Below are 20,398 nucleotides of genomic sequence, written 5' to 3' on the forward strand. Positions count from 1 at the left end.
ATTTCTCATGATGTAGAGCAGACAAGATCATATTAATAGGACATTTATAAGAGAGGTAATCACTTCTCTTTAAGGTACACGCAAGGTGGACACTGAGTTGCTTAATTCAGAGGAGTAATTTTTAAGCAGTGTGCCTCAAGACTCAGAGGGAAATCCCTGCAGCCATGACCAAATTTTCAACAACTTGGATATTTTCTTTTTGCCACAACTGTCATTCACTTCCATGGCAATGCTTGTCAGCTGTGATATTGAGCCCAATAGCGGGTTGCAAGATGGAGCATAGCATTGAAAATGTGCTGCAGGTACTGTGTGTAATGCAGGCACAAAGGTAAATCTATGCTCTAAGGAGAATTTGCGTTTGCTACATCAACCAAGACTTTTATCTCATGAGGACAGAAAAGTATAGAGTCAGAGCAGGAAACAGTCCTTTCTAGAAGGGTAGTGCAGAAGGGCAATAAACCCAACAGTCTGGGCAGCCCGGATGGCTCAGTGGTTTAGCGCCGCCTTCAGCCCAGGGCGAGATCCTGGAGACCCTGCATGGAGCCTGCTTCTCCCTCTGCCTGTGTCTGCCTCTCACTCTCTCTCTGTGTATCTCATGAATAAATAAATAAAAAATCTTTAAAAAAAAACCCAACAGTCTGATAACTCCGGTGATTTTCACAAAACTGCGAGGCACTGTCTACTCAAGCAGACATGTATAACAGTTAATGTGAAGTGGTTTAGTCCAGACACCTGTATCTGAGGTCCTTGTTCCTATTTGTATTTTTAACGTATACCAAAGTAACTGTAATACTTGAGAGTGTGTTGCAAACACAAGAAGTTTGAGAAATTTACAGAAAGTACAAGTGCTGTTAGTAAGATCATTAATAAAAATTGTGAGGAATAAATTTCAGTCACTTCACATACCCATTTTCCCCGTACATGTTCAATGAAAGCAATTTTTCTATTTAATACAACCTGACCAACTTCTGATGAGTACTATATTTCTAAATAAGAATTTAATTAGGGGTTTCTTTCCTCCTGTACTTGATAAATCTCCCACTTCTAAGGCATCTTTGTAAATTTTCCATCTTCTTTTATATATATATATATATGTATATATATATTCACTATATATATGATATATATTCCAGATTATATATATATTCCAGATTATATATATATTCCAGATTTTATATATATATATATATATATATATATATATATATATATATATATTCCAGCTGGAGGTTCCTAGCATTCTGTTTTGAAACCTGTGGGTTTCTCTGATGAGCTGCAAGAGAAAAGGTAGGAGAGCTTCAAAGAAGGAGTGGGAATCCTGTCCCAGCACTGAGACTGGAATATGGTTTCCACTCTTTAAATAATCTCCACTTTTGCTCCTGAATTAGGCTTGTTTATTTTTGTTTTATGCTTGGTATAATTTTTAGTTCCACCCTTGTGTCTACTTCTTTGAAATCCCGTCTGTGATGTTGACTTGTGCTTTCGATTATTTGAAAGAGAAAGTATTTTAAAAGCTATATTTATTCACTTAAGAATGTGCAGTTCCATCTGTCTTTACTCATTTCTGTCATCAAAAAGATTTCTCAGGGATCTTTAGCAGCAGAACAAAGATTTATGAGTCCCTCAGGCCTTATTTGAAGATTATAGTGGATCAAAGAGGGAACTGATAATGTGTCTGGACAAAAGTCAAAACTCTACAGAAAGCAAAATATAGAGTTTTAAATAACTGATCATTATTGAGTTTGGCTAACTGCTCACCCTCCTTTTGAAGTTGTCTAATTTCCATTTCTTAAAAAAATTACTTCATAAAAGATATGATTTAATCTCATTATATTTAAAAACAAATACAAATACAATATTTATAACAAACACAATGAATTTCTCTCTCTTAATCTGCTCTACTCCGTGCACCAGAACAAAATAAACAAGGTCTTAAGATGTTCTTAGACAGGAAGCTCTGCTGAAATGAAATTTTGTACAAGCCATTGGCCCAGTCATCCTACTCAGTGTAGTCCTGAGAAATATTTGTAAGTAAAATTTTACTATTTTGTAAGAGGTGGGAGAAGAGCTTTATCATTTTATGGGTGCTTCTATGTAGGAGAAACAAAGAATGAATGGAACATGTATTTTAATTATCCTCTGGGCAGAACTTCCCTGGACCTATCAGGAGTCAAGGAGTCACATGACCTGGGTTGCAGCATGCCTGTCACACCAACTGGATCAGAAACCATTGACTGGTTCATTTCCCTTGTAGGTTTCCATTTTATCATCTTTAAAATGAGCAGATATGAATATATGAGTAAATGTTTACACAATATTGAAGATATTTTTCAGATCTATTATTCTATGAAAATACTACCTATAAAGTTACTTCAAAGAGAGCTGAATGTCAGAAATGATATCATTATGATAGAGCCATGGATGGATTATTTTTATGCCTTAAAAAAATCTTACCAATTGTCAGGTAGGACATTTTTGTTTAAGAGATGAGCAAACATAGAGGCCCACAGAGGTTAAAACTGTTCATCAAAGTGATGAACCCAGTGTTCCAAATCTAATTCCAAATCTAAAACTTTCTAGAATCCTATAGGGGTGATTGCAGGGAAGCCATTTTGACTCCTAGTCCCTGTTAACTGCTGTTTATGATTAAAACTTATTTCATGTGTGTAGATCCCTTTTTTCCCAATGTTTTACTCTCCACCGAACCAATTACCTACCATTTATATTGATTCAACTTCTTCATTTTCTAGTAAACCCTCCTACACAAATTCTAGTTTCTTTAAGTGCAGAACTCACATTTATGTCCCCATGAAGATAAACCTTAAAAATACAAGATGGTAACACACCACTTCCAATGCTCTCCTGAATTGAACAGGCATCATTAACGTGAGATGAATTGAAATTCCGAATTCCTACCCTTGTGCTCACTTTTGCTTTTCTTCAGTCTATTTCTCTACCTTAAAGCCATAGCTCACTTGCACAACTCTAAATGAGATTACACCATTTATACATTTAAAACCTACTGGCTTCCACTTGCATTAGGAATAACAGAATTCCTTACCAGGGCTGTGAGGCCATGCATGTCCCACTGCTGGCTGAGCCTCAGACCTTGTCTCCCACCACTCTTCTCCCCATGAACTCTGTTCTAGTTATCCCACCTTTCTTCCTACTGCTTGAACACAACAAATTATTTTTCACCACATAGCCTTTGCAACAGCTACACCCTCTGCCTGGAATGCTTTACTCCATTCTTCCACTGCCAGGGCTACTTTCTCCTGGTGGTCCTATCTTCAAGGAGACCATGTGAACCACATGGTCTAAATTAGACACCTCCTTTCCAGCAATCACTTTATCACATACCCTTATTTTTTCTTCTTCCTATAAAGGACTTCTATCTGAAGCAATCTTATTCATCATTTAATTTCTCCTCCACTAGAATGTGTGCTTGTTGAGAGCTGGTGCCTTTCTTCTCTTACTCATTGATAATCTCCCTGTGCCTAGAATGCAGCCTGCTCTATAATGAACGTTCCATAATATTTAATTCAGCTCACCCTGAAGTGTATAAAACTAGTCATACATTATTTGTTCAGAGACCATTTTGTGAAGAACAGAAAAAGTAAAGGACAGTTCAAAGTGAGGACAATAGGGCCTTGGATAAAGAAAGGTATATATAGAAATTAGAGGCTGGTACTGAAAACACACACACACCCACACACACACAAATTTTGACCTTTCTTTTTTTCAGTCTCCTTATTCTAGTGTAACGTTTCCCCAAAATACAGTCTCTCTTCCATTTTCACTGTAGACCAAACATGTGGGAGTAAGCTTATCAACCGACAGGGGGCCTGAGTGAGTACTGGGAAGACCGGTTTGTAGGCACTGTGGTCTGGGTGCAAAGGACAGCCCAAATGTTCCAGGAACTGAAGGGAACAAGGGAGTTTGAGGCTAGAGAGGAAAGCAGGGCTTTTTCAGTAAGAGCCAGGAAAGCCTTATATTAAGGAGCTGGAGTTAATTGTTCTGCAGTAAGAAACCACTGGGTGTTTTAAGCAGGGAATGAATGGCATGCTTTCCTTTTTGGAGTGCTCTCTCATTGCACTGTGGCAGATGATTTTGGGAGTCAGGGTGACTTGAAAGAAAAGAGCTCCATTAGGAAGTCCCTGCAGCATTTCAGGTTCTTGATGCAGCATGAAAAAAAAAAAAAAATGTCAGCTGAGGCCGTCTGTGGTAGGTGACTTGTTCCAAGGTGAATCAATGTATTTACAGGTCACGAGGCTACCTCATGCCCATGAGGCATTGCATCATACTCTCTCTCCAGGAGCAGTAATGCCAGAAAAAAAAAACTTGGGTTCTTTAGGTCTCATTTCATTTACGGTTACTACTTTGTAGCTCTTAAAAATTACTACCCAATCCGAAGCTCTGCAATGGAAAAGGAAATTAAAACTCTCAGAGACAAGATCAAAGAATAAATTCTTCAAGAGATAGGAGAGGAAAGAGACATTAATGTCATAAACCATTGTGCAGAGAAAAAGAATGTTCAATGATGCTTTGAAATTATAGGGGAGTAAGTGTCATATCTGCTCAATATATGTGCTAGGTTGCTATTAAGATACTTTCTGTGATTGCAAGATAATTTAGCTGCAGAGCTTCCGTCCAAGACAATTTTATTTCAGATTTCACTGATTTTCGATGAGGTAGACACTGCAAGGATATTGGAAACTTTAGATTGTCAGGCTTCCTTTATTGCTGAAAAGAAAATCTTCCTATGTATAGTCGGCAGTGACATTTCTAAAGGAATGGTAAGGTTTGTTGTTGTTGTTGTTTTGTTTGCTTAAATAATATTTTCCCTCCTGTTTTTTTCTTAATTTATATCTCCTTGTTTTATTCTCAACTCCAAATATTGCAGGATAAACTATGATTAAGTGAAATTCATCAGCTATCTTGAATTTCCTCACCAGAGCTTCATGTTTAACAAGTAAGTAAAGAGAAAGCAGGTTTCTACAAGGTATTTAGTTAAAGAAAAAACTTATTTTAAAAATGAAGCCTTTAAAAAAATAAATAAAATAAAAATGAAGCCAAGCCTTTAAAGCATTAATATGCCCCAATAAGGAATAATTTACATTTGTGTCACATTACTCAGCTATAAGAGTACAGTGGTGTGTTTTTATTATTATTTTTTCAAATAGGAGGGTTAAAAAAAATAAGGTTCATATTGTTGAAATGAAATACAAACTTTAGCCAACCAAAATATAAAATAAGTTTAACAAGGCACTCCAGTGTATCACTTTCTAACACGTGGGGCAGACACAGTTGTAAGACTTAAGAATTTTCTTATTTCATTATCCATTGTAACTCTTCTAGACAGTCTATGAGAGAATGCAATGCTGGAGTAGTCTCACGTCACTAAAGACGATCCAGGCACCCAGGGAGAGGACATAATGGTGTGCTACGAAGTTGCATAGCTAATCACTTATTCCTCGTTCTGACTCCAATGGGCATGTTCTTAACACAACTGCACTGGAATAATTTATGAATACATTTGATTCAAAGGAAGCAGCAGATATGTAAAAGACTCAAGAGTCCAGCTGCCTCACTTAGAGACCCGGTGTCAACATGGACAAGGTGTGGAGCTGTCTGGATGTCAGTCTCATTACTGGTTAAACTAAGAATCATAACGCATTATGAGGATCAAGTGTGTTAATGTATAGTAAGCATTTAGAACAGTGCTTAGGAAGGGTTAGGCATTATTCTTGTTAATATGTCACAAATCAAATATTTGAATGATACTGCTTATTCACTTATCACCTAATATTATTCTACACTTCCAAGCAAATATCTGTAATGAGAGATATTACAGATCTGCAGGGGATAGAATCCAGGTATCCGACTCCACTTTCCAATTCAGCTACTATACAGCAAGGTGACAAGGCATGCTGCTTGACTTTTATGGATACCAACTCTAACTCAAAAATAAAAGACTTAGCATATTTTTTCTAAAGGTTTCATTAGCTCTGTATTTAATGATTCATCTGTGGTAAAGTCATTAGACACTCCAAAGTAAGCTAGAGAAATCTACCCTAAGGGAAAGGCAATAAGAAGGAAGAAGAAACACAAGATGACCCATGTTCATTTCCATAGAAACAAGAAGCTTTTTATCTTCTTTAAAATCTGGACCCAGTAGCTTGTCTCTCTCTCTTTGAATAACTTCCAGAAAGGAATCTTCTCAAATGCAAAAAGATCAAGAATTTGCCTAATTTTACCTAGGATAAATACATTTAATTTCTCCTTTACCTATACCCAATTTTTATACAAATTAATTTTAAAAGTGTGGAAGTAGAATGAACAACTACATGAAATGTGAGGCATATAGCAATAACTTTTTGTTTTTCTGTAATTCATATTAGTGACTCTGCCAAAGATTTCAATTGAAAGCAATATTACTATTTTAACTGAGTCTTTCACAAAGGGATCAAATAACTATTCACAGGCAAGTGTTCCATATCAAAGGATATTTAGCTTTGATGCTATTCTCCATAAAGAAGGCTGGCCATCACTCATATGGGAGCATTTGTGGAATGCACAAAGGCCCAAAGCACAGTACCCTCTTCAGGAAAGGGATTGTAAGTCCTGCCATTACCGTCTTTCCTATGAGCAAGAAACTCCAGAATACACCCTAGCTTATAGCCACATCCTATTATTAAAAGTGTGACACCTGAGCCATTAGCACCCCTGAGTGGAAAATAGATCAGACTAACAAACTGCAGAGGCAAATTTAGAGTAGAGCTCAATCTTTTGATTGAGAAATCAAAATGGGAAAGAAGAAGGATCAAAAGCATAGGTATTGCAGATAACTATATGGGGGCTGCACTGCAGGGTGGTAAAGTCTTGGCATGCTGGAAGACGTGACATACAGATGGAAAGAGTCAAGAAAGACAGAGTCATTCATTCTTCAATTCTGTTATGACATGCTTTGTGTCAGCCAGATATTGAGGTTAGAATGGTGAACAGCTACAGTTCCTATAGTGGGTGATGAGGGAAAATATGTAAGCAGAAAGGCATTTAAAAATATATATGTATTAAGGGAGTAGTGAAAAGTAATCATCTAGCCTAGCAGGAACTAAGAAGACTTTCCTAAAAGGGGGGCATTTTAGCTGAGATCTGAAGCATGAATAACAATTACACAGGTGGGATCCCTGGGTGGCGCAGCGGTTTGGCGCCTGCCTTTGGCTCAGGGCTCGATCCTGGAGACCCGGGATCGAATCCCATATCGGGCTCCCGGTGCATGGAGCCTGCTTCTCCCTCCGCCTGTGTCTCTGCCTCTCTCTCTCTCTCTGTGACTATCATAAATTAAAAAAAAAAAAAAAAAAAAAACAATTACACAGGTAAGATGGGGTATTGGTTGGTAGACATGGGGAAGGATGATCTAGGCAGAGGGAACAGCATGTGCAAAGGTCTAGCAAGGAGGATATGCATGTTGTGTTCCTGGGACTTTGAGAATGACTGTAATATTCTCAAATATGGGCGTGGGGAGGGGTGATGCAGAGATGAGTGCTGGAATTGAAAACAGAAATTTGCTTATTCCAAAGCCCTCTTTGACTGCATTGTGAAAAAAGAAATGAACTTTAGGTGTGCCTTGGAAGGGAGAGACACTAGAGAGGAGGCACTGAATGGTTTTCTTGCCTTCCTTATAACTTTATTTAAGCCAAGACCTACTTGATTGTATAAGCATCCATTTTTTTAAAAAACTTTATGGAATGCACACTATTCTGAAAAATAAATTTTCCCCATACCTAAGCCTTTTTCCAAAGAACAATTTCTTCTGAGTGCTAGAGATTCTTGGAGAAAAGCTTCCTTCCTAGAGGGGCAGAAGTTGCTAAAAGTGATTTATTTAATTCTAATGATTCCCATAAATCTAATAAATCCAAACAATACTTGTGTTGAGTGTCTGGGAAGGCAAATCACTAGTGTATATGTAGAAAACAAGATAAGGACAAATAGAACAAAAAGAAAAAAAATCTCTTCCTTGGAAGAGTTTGTACTTTTCTTATAGAAACAAAGCCTGTTAGATGGTGAGAAAATAAAGCGGCATAGAGTATTGCAACTCTGAAGACATTGCTGAAGAATGCAGATAACTGCTGAGGGTTGCAAAATTATATACATACAGCATGATCTCAACTATGTAAAAATAAATATGCATGTATAAATATTCAAAGGAAATCATCAAAATTTAACATTGGCTCTTATTTGGTATAAAATTATAGGTCACATCTGCTTTCTTGGTTAGTTGGTTATTTTATATCATTTTTTAAGGCTATCAACTCATCAACAAAAATAATAAAAAATAAGTATGTTAAGGGAATGGTATAAAGGGTAATTAGGAATGGGAAGGATTAATTAGGTTCAACTGTTAATCAGATTTCACTTAGACAAGCAGTAGAAGAGGAAGGAGGACCAAGAATCAAGACTCCCTTGTTTCTGGGCTCCAGTCCTAAGTAATCTGCCTTGTGGCTTCGAAGTCAACTTAAGTTATGATGGTTCATTCTTCTCCATGAAAGACTGTGGTTTTGCCCACTGAGATTTAATGAATAACTGCTCTACTTAAAGTTAAAGGTAAAGAATGGCAGATTCCTAGCTGCTAGGGTAGGGTAAAATGCTAACACGTAACTCTCAAGCTGATCTGACTTTGCACTGCCAGACTGACATTTTCTTTTCAAAGAAAAATCATGAAGACTTTGGTGGCTGAATATCACTTGTCTTCCATTGAACTTGGGTTCCAAATTGGCCCTCATGTGTTTCTTTTTCATTTCTGTCTTTGAATTTTTCCTTCCCATGCATTTTTTAAAATCTGAAAACAGAAGCCAAATTAATTGACCAATCAAAGTTTTTTGAGTATTTGCTATATATAAAACATCACTCTAAGCAAAAGCTTTCTTTCTTTCTTGAATTATCTAGATAACTGTAATCACAGAGGTCTAGATTATGAGGTTGGTTACAACTTCCAACTTTCTGCAGTGTGGAGATAGCATTGCCATTTATGAACTCCATTTCTCTAATTTCCTCTAACTTCTACCTTCCTTTGTTTTCGAGATCGTATAAAATTTTCATTCAAAGGGGTCTCTCCTGATGATGAATACATGTTGCTTTTTACTATTGTTATCTGTTTCACTGCTCCAATTAGCCTTCCAAGTTCAGTCAAGATAGAAAATTAAGATGATACATTTCTCAAGCTAAAGGAAACTAATTGGGGGCACATATTTCGAGGAAAGGTAGAAGAATTGACATATTGAAAGAGAATGTGAAACAGAGAATATAACGTTTATTTGCAGTTGCGGGTGAGGTTAGCTGTGTCTTAATCCTTTGATAAAACAGCAGTGACATCCTTGCATGTCTACTAAAGATAAATCAGATGTTAATATTTCATCATCTTACATGAACCTTCGCCTTACTTCTTCCTTCCTCCGTCTCCTTTCTCCTCTACCTCTCCTGCCTTTCTCCTGCTTTTTTTTTCTCGCTCTCCTCCCCTCTGACCCTTTCTCTCAGTCTTCTTCTTCTTCCTCCCATCGCTGTCCTTCCTTTATTTGAAAGACAACTGCCTCAAAGCCACAGTGAGGATAATTATTGAACTATGTCAGTAAAATGCTAGATAAAGAATACAATGCTTGCTTAAGTCTATTTTATCTTCACTAAATTACCTTTCCTTTTTAATCCTCAAAAGGACAGACATGCTTTGAAAGTAACATGTGTGTGATATACATTCTAATGAGATCCATGAAATTGTTCTTTACCACCACCAAGATATCCAGCATCAAAGATATTAAAATAATTGAAAGCCTTTTTGATAAAGTTAAGAAAATAAGTACTCTCCTATCTCACAGCTCCATGTGGGTTAAATATTACTCCTCTCAGCATTGGAGACAAGGGTATAATGGCTCACCTTTGCAAGTGTGTTAACATTTTCTATGTTGATGTGACATATTTTTCTCAAGTGTTAATCTTTGTATTAAACTCTGTATTCTTGGATATCTAGAAAAGGAACATCTGGATGCCTCTAGGAGGTAGAATTGTAAAAGCTAATAATACTTTTAAGATACCTGAATAAAAAAATTAATTCAAAAGCAAAGTGTGTGTTTTTTGCTTGATAGTTTAACTGCAAAAGATTATCCAAAAATCTTTAAAGATTAGAAAATAATTTTCTGCTTGTATTTCTTGAGAGGAAAAGAATTGCTTTTCTGATTGTCTTTGTTTAAGGCTAATATTAAACAAAAATATCAACATACAAATACTTGCCTTATGTAGGAAAGAAGTAACCCACTCAAGTTAAGCAAGGAAATAAGTCAGAAGCATATTAAATTATGTATAATGATTACAGACCCTAGTTTTAGTAAAGAAGGTAAAATTTCATGTTATTTTATCACAACTCAGAAAAACTCATGGAACACTCAAATACATGTGTTTTTATTTTATACTTCTGTGAGGTTTTTCAAGTGATAGTATTCACTATTTGATCCTATATCCCCATTTTGGGTTTGGAACATATGGTAACTTTAATAGGTTAGGTGGTAGCAAGTTACAATGAGTAAAAGCATATACAATGGATTCTCCCAAAATATTTTGGCAATTGATTTACTTTTTATGCGATAGGGATTTTTATGCAACAGAGGAAAATACTAAGGCAGACAGACTCATTATAATGAAAGTAATCATTACTGTAAATTTACTATTCAAAATTAGGCCAATTTTAAGTGGGCCGACCCACATTCTAGCCTTTGGGAGTTTAATTGCATGTACTACATAAACATGATTGCTGCTTCTTCCAGCCACACATAAATATCCCTCTTAGCTGTGTCAATTCTAGTATCACATAGTTCTGTTTCGTGAGGTTTGGAGACAATGCTTCTAATCAAAATTGCACTCATTTTAGATTGGTTTCAATTTACTTCTGAATTTTCCAAAATAGTGCCAAGCTTCAGCAGTCCAATTTCTCATAATCTGACCATTAATATTTTTTTTCTTCAGCAAATCACTACTTTTCTTTTTAAAGCACAAAACTTTAGGATAGAGACTTCTCTTGACCTGTTCCTTCAAAGTTTTAAGAAATGAACTGAGATCTCTTCTCCATTTCTCAGATGTAGGAGGCATTCTAGAGGTATCACAGGCCACATGGCTGGCAATAGGAGTCTGGCTTTAAGGTCTAGAGAACTTGAGGTCAAGTGCTGATTTAGCCACTTAAGATCACTGTGACTTTTGGAAAATTGCTTAGATTCTCTGAGCCTTAGGGCACCTGGGTGGCTCAGTGGTTGAGTGTCTGCTTTTGGCTTAGGTTGTGATCCCGGAGTTCTGGGATCCTGGAGTTCTCCCCTCAGGGAGCCTGCTTCTCTCTCTGCCTATATCTCTGCCTCTCTCTCTGTGTCTCTCATGAATAAATAAATAAGATCTTAAAAAAAAAAGATTCTCTGAGTCTTTTTGGTCAGTTATGAAATGGGACAGTCTAGCTCATAAACATTATTATGAAAAATGAGTTCAAGGATATTTGAAGAGGGTGGCACCCCATGTGTCATTTCATAAAGGCTCTGTCAATAGTTATTATCTAATTACAAAATGATGGTTGAGTGATTCAGTAATCTCAAAATGAAATAAAAACAGAGCATGGTCTTTGGTACCACAGTAGCAAAAACATCTCATCAACCCTCAGTCTATTCTACAAGTACAAGAAGTTTCTAGGCCTTCGGAACTAGAGTATATTTAGCTAAAAGGAGGAACAAATGATAATTGTTTGTTCTAGTCCTGACAGTCCACTTTGTCTGACTGAGAGCTTGCCCAGCTCAGTGTTGGGTCAGGAGACAGACTGTATCTGGCATTTTTAAGGGGGAACCTAAAATGGTTGGTTTAAATTTCCCCTTAATACATTCTGTATGACCACCCAAACACAGGCTTTCTTTACTTTGGAAAAGAATTCAATATCAGAGCCAATTTACTGGGAAACTGAACTCATGAAGTTTACTCTCCTTCACAGCAGGCATCCTGGGTTTCCCTGGGGTCAGGAATTGAGTCAGGCCCACATGTCAGCCCTGCCATCTGCTTTTATTCTAGGCACCAAACAGGTGGGGTGTCAGGATGTAATGAATTCCATCCTAGAAAGAGAGCTTACAGCTCTTTGGCATTCAGTATAGCCAAGACTATGATGGAATGATGGAAGGAGGAACCCGTCCCCCTGATTCCACAATCTAGGGGGTCTCCTAACTGAATTATCTTTCTGCAACTAAAAACACCTGGTGAACAAGCCTCTCCTAACTTCCTTATTTTATCACCTCTCTTTACATTTCATATATAAAAGGGCACATGGTTTCATTTTGTGTTTGCTGACCAGTTTGTGTTTACTGATCCATTATTTTATTACCCTACCAGATTGTTCAGAGCGATATAATTTCATTGAAATAATTTGCAGCAAACTTTGATTTTAATATGCTTGCTTTAGTATATTTCATGCTTGCTATAAGATACTACATGTTCTCTCCAATATTCTGTAACATACTACAGGCATTCCTGATGTTTATTCAAGAATGCCAAGAGTCCTATCACAGTGTTAATAGAAATCCAAAGTATTTCATCTTCTTCATTGATAGCAGATATCTTCATTCAAATGAGTTGTTTATATTAAAGTGAAAAGAAGGAAAAAAGATACAAAATGAAAAATGCAAACAAAAAAGGACCACAAAGACATGGCTTCCAACTTAACACACCCAACAGAGAACTTGTGTTTTTAGAGCACCTGCTACAGATGAAACAATTTTATAGGCACAAAAACATGAAAGGCTGGTTCATTGTCCTAAAGAACATTCACCATCACTCTGCCTTACTGCAACACAGGTTCATTCCCTATAATTTTGCAAGTAGTCAGAGAATTCGAGGCAGCTATGTCACACCTTCCTTAGGAATAAGGTGAGAGGCTCTCTATTTTCCATGGCTTAGGTAAAGAAAACAGTCCAACATCTTTCATTTACATGGAGGTCCTCTGTGGAAACACAATTAACTCTGTGAGTGGGTGTTTGCCTTGACTAAGAAATCAGGGCTATTTGAAGCCACCACAATCAGTTACATAAGCAGGTATTTAGGGGAGACTTTCCAAATGCATATTGCTATGTCAAGACACTGTTAAAAAAACATTAATAACACACACACTCAAAACCACACTCCCTCAGAATTGGGGCTGGCAGCTGTCTGGATCACACTGGAGCTATTTACAAAAAAATACTGAGCAAGTTTCTAAAGGAATGGAATGGCACTCAGCCCTTAGCTATGCAATTTGGAATGAGCAAGGATTCCTCCTGGCATGGAAGTGCAATGAGGCCCACCACTCCCTCCAATAGCAGTTTTGTTTGTTTTTTTTCCGTCCAACAGCAGTTTCAACAATGATGTTTGCTATTCCTTATCTAGAGCAGAAAAGAAGTATAAACCCAAGGGAAACATCAGGAGGGTCTTGTGCACCATCTGAAGGAATCTGAAAGGGTTGCCACTGAAAATCTTTAAAACAAGAAGGGACTTGGGATATACGTTAGAAGTTTCCTTTGATAACAATATGAATGGTCTGAAATGTAGGTGTGGGTATGTGCGCGCATGCCGGAATTTTACAATAGTATTTATTGATTGCTATTTATTGATAAGGAGGTTCCAATATACTCTCAGGAGAGAGACAGTCCCTAAAATGAGCAAGTGAAAACAAATTAAAAAAATAAAATGAGCAAGTGAATTAATAGAGGGATCTATTTACAGAAGAGAGAGGAGTTAATAAAGGGATCTTTAAGAAGTACAATGGATAGAACTGGGGGACTGACCCCTGTGAGAAATGAAGAAAAGAAGGGAGAAGTAAATGAGGACTCCCCAGTGTGGCTTAGGCACCTGTTGTACCACAATGGCACTTGCAAACCCAAAGACTCTGTGTGCGATTAGGGGAGGTGAAACTGGGCTCGAGATTTTGACTTTTAGGTACCTGAAAAAAACATTAGGTTGGAGATACTTACAAAGGAATAAATTGCTTAAGATAGAGGCTAGAGATGAATACTTCAGAGGTATACACATTAAGATCTAAGACCACACTTGTCCAAGGAGTGAATAATGTGGGAAGACAAGATGCTGTGGGGAGAATCCATAAGAATGAGGAAAATAAGGTCAGAAAGAGTCATTAAAGGCAAACAATGCAGAAAAATAGTGAGCCTTTTTGTAGAGTCTACATATGTTGATGAAATATTTCACCAACCCTTTTATTAAAGGAATTATAAGAGGAATTATAATAGATGGCAACCCATTTGCTGACATTTGTTTAATTATCTCAGAATACATTTTTTGTCAGGCATGGGCTTATAGTACACTCAAATGTTCCAATTCATTGAAATGAAAGTGGTTCAGATCCACAGAACAGTCTTCAGTTGGAATATTTTTTTCAGTGCTTTAATAGGAAATTCCCGCCAGTCAAGTGAAGGTGCATCCTGTTCAACCTTTTGAGATGAAGGATTTGCCTTTTAATGAGATATTTGCATTTCATTATAATGATGTACCCTCCGTCCTTGACTTGATTATTCTCTACAGAAGCAGGGACTTCTTTGGACCATGTACTCAGCTTAGAGTAATGACAGATTCCAGAAAATTTATCTCAGGCATTTAAAAGAAAAAAAGGCATAGTTAAAAGAATTGAGTATTTAAAAAAAAAAAAGCCCCCTCCCCTCCTCTGCTGGGTGCAATATAAAAAGAATACTTAGAAATGACCTCACAAATTTCCTATTTCACAGCGAGGCATTTGTGAACACAGAACTAGTCATGAAGAGCCATGTTAGATTAGATCATTGAATATGCTAAGAATTATTTGTAAAAGGGAGCTTGATCATCAAGGCCACCTGAGTCAGCAGGATATTTTAAGCAAGGAAATAGCTGCATACATTTGTGTGTGGAGGGGGCTTCCAATTCTAACCTAATACGGCATAGCAACACCTTGGATAGACACAAGTTAAATTAAATCATAAAGAAATAACAAAATGACCTTCTATCTACGAAGCAACAGCACACTGCATTAAGAATAATTTGAACAACTTGACACATTTGCTGGTTATAATGAAATCACATGGTCAGGTTTTCTAGTTGGATCAATATGATCATTAAAGCCACAATGTCTCTGAGAGAACTTTGGAATTGTCTGAGACATGTTAACTTATTTGCAAGAAAGTTTCTTATATTTGGTAAATAAAAAAAGTTAGAACTGACATCAAAAATTTCAAGAACCTTAAACTGGAGGAAAGCTCTTTCCTCTGAAGTCTTATGGCATCTTCTGGATTTGCTCAAACAACAATTTTCATCACTATACAGTATTCTCATTATTTTTATTTCTCCCTTTCTTTACTGGAAACTTCTTGAAGGCAGAAGAAAGTGTTTCATATTTTTATTTTGCTTTGTTTTGTAATTGCCTATGATACAGCATCCTCTTAAAAATCTATTGAACAAAGGGTGGTTAAGTGTCTTATCAGCTCAATTTTTTTTCTTTCTGAATTGTGTATCTTTTCTGAATAGAAAAGAACAGGGTTATGAGTACACAAAGAAACCAAATGGTCTAATTTACATATGAAATTCCAGAGTTTGAAATCAGCTTCTAGGCAATAGAGTTAATCATCTCTTAAGGGTTATGAAGCTAAACCCTCCACCTATCATAGGAAATCCTATTTGCTGGAAATGGTGTGGATCTAGAATGTTATAATCAGGAGAATCTTTTACATTTACAGTACTCCCCCTTATCCACAGGAGATACATACCCAGATCCCCAGTGGATGCCTGAAACCACGATAGCACTGAACTCTATGTATACTTTTTTCTTCCTATGCATAAATATTTATTATAAAGCTCAATTCATAAATTAGGTACAGTAAGAGAGCAACAAAAATAACTAATAACAAAATGGAACAATTATAACAGTATACTATAACAAAAGTTATGTAAATGTGCTCTGTCCCTCAAAATACCTTACAGTACAGCACTAACCCTTCTTCTTGTCATGATATGAGAGGATAACATGCTTTCATGATGAGATGAAGTGAGGGGAAAGTCACAGGCATTGTGATGTAACATTAGGCCGCTATGGACCTTTTTTTTAAAGATTGATTTATTTATTCAGGAGAAAGGGAGAGTGTGTGTGTGTGTGTGTGTGAGCATGAGTGGGGGTAGGCAGAAAGAGAAGGAAAGAATCTCAAGCAGACTCCTCACTGAGCACAGAACCCCATGTAGGGCTCCACCTCACAATCCTGAGATCATGATATGAGCCAAAGTCAAAGGCACTCCTGCTGTTTACCTTCTGATGATATGTCAGAAGGAGGATCATTTACTACAGAGACCTGAAACTGCAGGACATGGAAACTGCACAAAGTGAAACCAGGGGTGGGATTTAAGGGGGCTGGGGGCGGAGTGGACCACTGTATGTTTGTAGACATTGCAGGAAGCTGGAAGTGAGAATCCCAAGGGTCTCTGGAAAAAATGTGATACTTTGTACTGTTTCCATCTTTTCTGTTAATCTTTGAAGCCCAGTGCTGTCTTCTATCTGTGACTCTAAAGAAAACTAAGTGACTTTCTAACTTAGAAATCCTGTACCAAAGTTTCTCTTCTTCCATCACTGATCAGCCATGTGACCATTGGCCTTCATCCAACTTGAGTGACAAATGTCTCAAGGACCACTTCTCTGCCTGGATCTTCTGATCAGGTGATATAGGATTTCACTTTTTTTTTTTCATCTGTAGATTTAGTATGAAGTTAGTTTGTTCACATTGCAAACAATCCATGAGGCCATGTACATGGCCTTTCTCAATGCCCAGGCAGCACTGGTAGGTATGGAGAAATAGTATGTTTTCCAGAAACTTCCTCCAGATGTGTGGAGACTTGTAATACTGGATTATAACAGTAGAGAAGAGCAAGACACTAAAGTAGCATATACATGGATAGGAACCAGGTACTTCATATTTTTCTCTTTATGTCAGAATGGTAGCTGGATGAGCACTAAGTGTATTTACATGGTTTCTGCCTTCTCTTAAATATCTGTTCTGTTAATTCCCATTGTCTTGCTTGCACCTCTTATTTGGACCTGAAATTCTTTTTTTTTAAAGATATTTATTTATTTATTTATTTATTTATTTATTTATTTAAGACACAGAGAGAGGGGCAGAGACACAGGCTGAGGGAGAAGCAGGCTCTGTGTGGGGAGCCCAATGCTAGACTTGGTCCTAGGACCCCGGGATCACGACCTGAGCTGAAGGCAAGCACTCAGCCACTGAGCCATCCAGGTGCCCCTAAAGTAGGTTTTGAAGAGGCAAACATAAGGCACCTTTTGAGGAACTGTGGGCCCCCTGGGGGGGCACTACATTTTGTAGAAATTTATGGGATACTGGATGTTGAAGAAAAAGAGACAGCATAAACATACTGTACACTTCTGACCAAAATTAGCTGTGGGATTTCTTTTGTGTGGCAGATACAGCAGTCATTGTTATTTTATTAAAAAAACACAAATAAAACAAAACACCTCCCCCACCAGGTGCATATGACCTAAATAAAAGGGCAAGTGTTTAGCAGGCAGGTTTAGACCTCAGTGATGGCACCTTTGGTTAAAGAGAGGTGTGGAAGTCATTACTAGGTACCACGTGTGGTTGTGAAGGCAGAAGCTGGGATATGGGTCTCATCAAAAGGGAGTAGAATCAAGGCCTAGACACAGAAGATCAGCAGTTCACTACACTGCATCCCCTTAAGCTCCTTGACAGGAATGAAGATGTCCCAATGATGTTTTGGCTGCCATTTTAAAGGACAAAGCTGAGGGTGGGAAAACATGATATATATATTTTTTATGGTTTCAGAGAATTATAGTATTGTTAATATTTGAATGGAGGTTTGAAATATCAAAACTACTCTGTCACACAATTGTGATGGAGAGTGTGCTGGGGTGGGGCACAGCAGGTCTTTAGGTGGACCGTTCTCTATGCCTTTGCTGCTGCTCTCACTGCTGAATATTGGCATAGTGTGCACTTTTCCAGATCTATCGGCAGACTCATCACTTGAGCCCTCATCACTGTCGGCACCACCTCTTATCAGAATAAACTCCCTTTGCAGTCAATGAAAATTTTACTTTTCACTGATTCATCTCATTCCAGAAACCATGATTAGAAGACAAAACATCATGAAGAATTGTGTATTAATAAGGTATAGTTAAAATTATCTGGGCAGTGAGTTACTTGATCAGAGACAGCAAAGTACCTTCTTTTCCAGAGGAATTGTTAGACACTTTCCGCATTCACCCTCTCCCCAAAACTGGGCAAAGACATTTCTCAAAGAGTCAAACCACTTCTTCCTGATGCTGTACTATTCTTGTGCCCCAAAATGTCTCTCAAATGAAAAATGTAACTCATTTTCCTTACTTTTCTTCTTTAAATCATCTTTTTTCTTATTATCTGTGTGGTGAATGAATAAAAATCTCTTCGTTTTGCAGAGAAGTGTTTATAAATATTATTTTTTTCCCTCATACATATCATATACCACTAAAACACTTACATGGAAGATGGCAACACATGATTCCACAGGATCAGCTCAAACTCTACCATTTATAATAACGAAGTATGAGGACTAGTTGGGTTACTTGGAATTAGGAAAATCGATCCTTCAAAAGATTCTAATATTTCACTCACAATTGTTTTTAAAGTGTGTTCTCTGAACCAGCAGCATCAACATCACCAGAAAACTTGGGAGAATTGCAAGTTCTTTGAATCAAAAACTTAGGGAGGAGGGGCCAGCAAGTGTGTGTTTTAATAATAAGCCCTTAGGTGAGTCCAATGCACACTCAAGCTTGAGAACCACTGATCTAGAAGAACTTTTTTCTCCTGAGTTTGCAATGTCAGTTTGATGGCAAGGAGTCAAATTTCACAACAGAAACATGGCAAGAGGTTTAGTTTCTTCTTCTTTTTTTTTTTTAGTTCCCAAGAAATTCAGTATATAAATGTTAGTAGAGAGATGGCTAAAAGAAAAGGATCAAGAGAGATTAAGATTTAAGGAGAAAGGGATTTTTGGAATTAGGAGATGGAGTAGAAGCTCGCTCCATCCATTCCACACATCGACCTGGTATTGCAGTACTTCCAGGAACGGTGCACCCCCATAAAGGGAAATAAAGGTTGCTTAAATTTTTTTTTAAAAAATTAAGGAGAAAGACAATGTGTATAGCAAGACAGAATGAGGCTCACAGGCACCCAGGAGAAAACATCAAAGTGCTAAGATGAGGAGGTAGGGAAGCACTTAAACATGACACGTCACTCTGAAGAAATGTAGAGGTACACACACTCTAGAAGCCAAGAGTCCTCTTATAAAGGAAGTGTATGCCAATTTATGTCTTTCTTTTCTTTTCTTTTCATTTCTTTTCTTTTCTTTTCTTTTCTTTTCTTTTCTTTTCTTTTCTTTTCTTTTCTCTTCTTCTTCTTCTTCTTCTTCTTCTTCTTCTTCTTCTTCTTCTTCTTCCTTCTTCTTCTTCTTTCTTCTTCTTCTTCTTCTTCTTCTTCTTCTTCTTCTTCTTCTTCTTCTTCTTCTTCTTCTTCTTCTTCTTTCTTCTTCTTCTTCTTCGTTCTTCTTCTTCTTTCTTCTTCTTCTTCTTATCTTTTTTCAAATCTCATCCTGATCAAGCTTGGGCTTAGACATGCACTATGAACTTCAAAGAGGAGGATTCAAGAGTTTCAAAGAAAAAGTTGATGGAAGCTATAACATGTAACTCTGTAATGGAAAAAGAAAGCTCAAAGGTTAGAAAAATCTTAAAAATATCATTCAGGCTATGCTAATAGAAATAATTGTACTGAGGAAGGAAAAGAGGAGAATCCCACAGGAAATGAAGTGGCATAGAATGTTCTCCAATGAGCTTACCTTTTACAAGGAGACCCAAAAATATAAATAAAGAGACAGTTTAAAAGACCATCATGGATCTATGAGAATTGTGTTCAGAAGGCTAAATTTAGAACAAGGCACCAGATGCTAAGAGTAAGAAAGTTCTTTTTATTTGTTGTGAATATTTGTTTGTTTGTTTTTTTCTTTGCTTGGACCAAGAAGATTAGAGAGGAAACAGGCCCTCCTGTTTCCGCATTGAGGGTGGTCATGTAACTCTTCGTGACTGACCAAAAAGAAAAAAAAAAAAGAGGAATAAAACCACTGCTAAGTTTCAGTCTTCTACTTCTGTGAGAATGGAAAGGTAAGGAGAATATAGGGAGAAAGGAAACAGGGCTGAGGAAGGAATAGGTGACAAAACTCGTTACTGAATGATGTCTCTAAATTGTTTGCTGACCTGGGTAAATTACCACTTGATATTCCAAGAGAACAAGAGTAGACCCAGACAGCCCTGGTGGCCGAGCGGTTT

The 20,398-nt window shown here is 37.3% G+C and overlaps 1 protein-coding gene and 1 pseudogene across 5 annotated transcripts in view; one reads left to right on the forward strand and one right to left on the reverse strand.

Annotated features, from left to right (window-relative positions):
• Window positions 1-20,398, reverse strand: part of PTCHD4 (patched domain containing 4) — a 214,925-nt gene that overhangs the window by 161,924 nt on the left and 32,603 nt on the right. The gene's annotated exons all lie outside the window — the stretch shown is intronic.
• LOC112914291 (U2 spliceosomal RNA) lies at window positions 18,959-19,159 on the forward strand (annotated as a pseudogene).

This window comes from Vulpes vulpes, chromosome 1 (genome assembly GCF_048418805.1).
Source record: "Vulpes vulpes isolate BD-2025 chromosome 1, VulVul3, whole genome shotgun sequence".
Lineage (NCBI taxonomy): Eukaryota > Metazoa > Chordata > Mammalia > Carnivora > Canidae > Vulpes > Vulpes vulpes.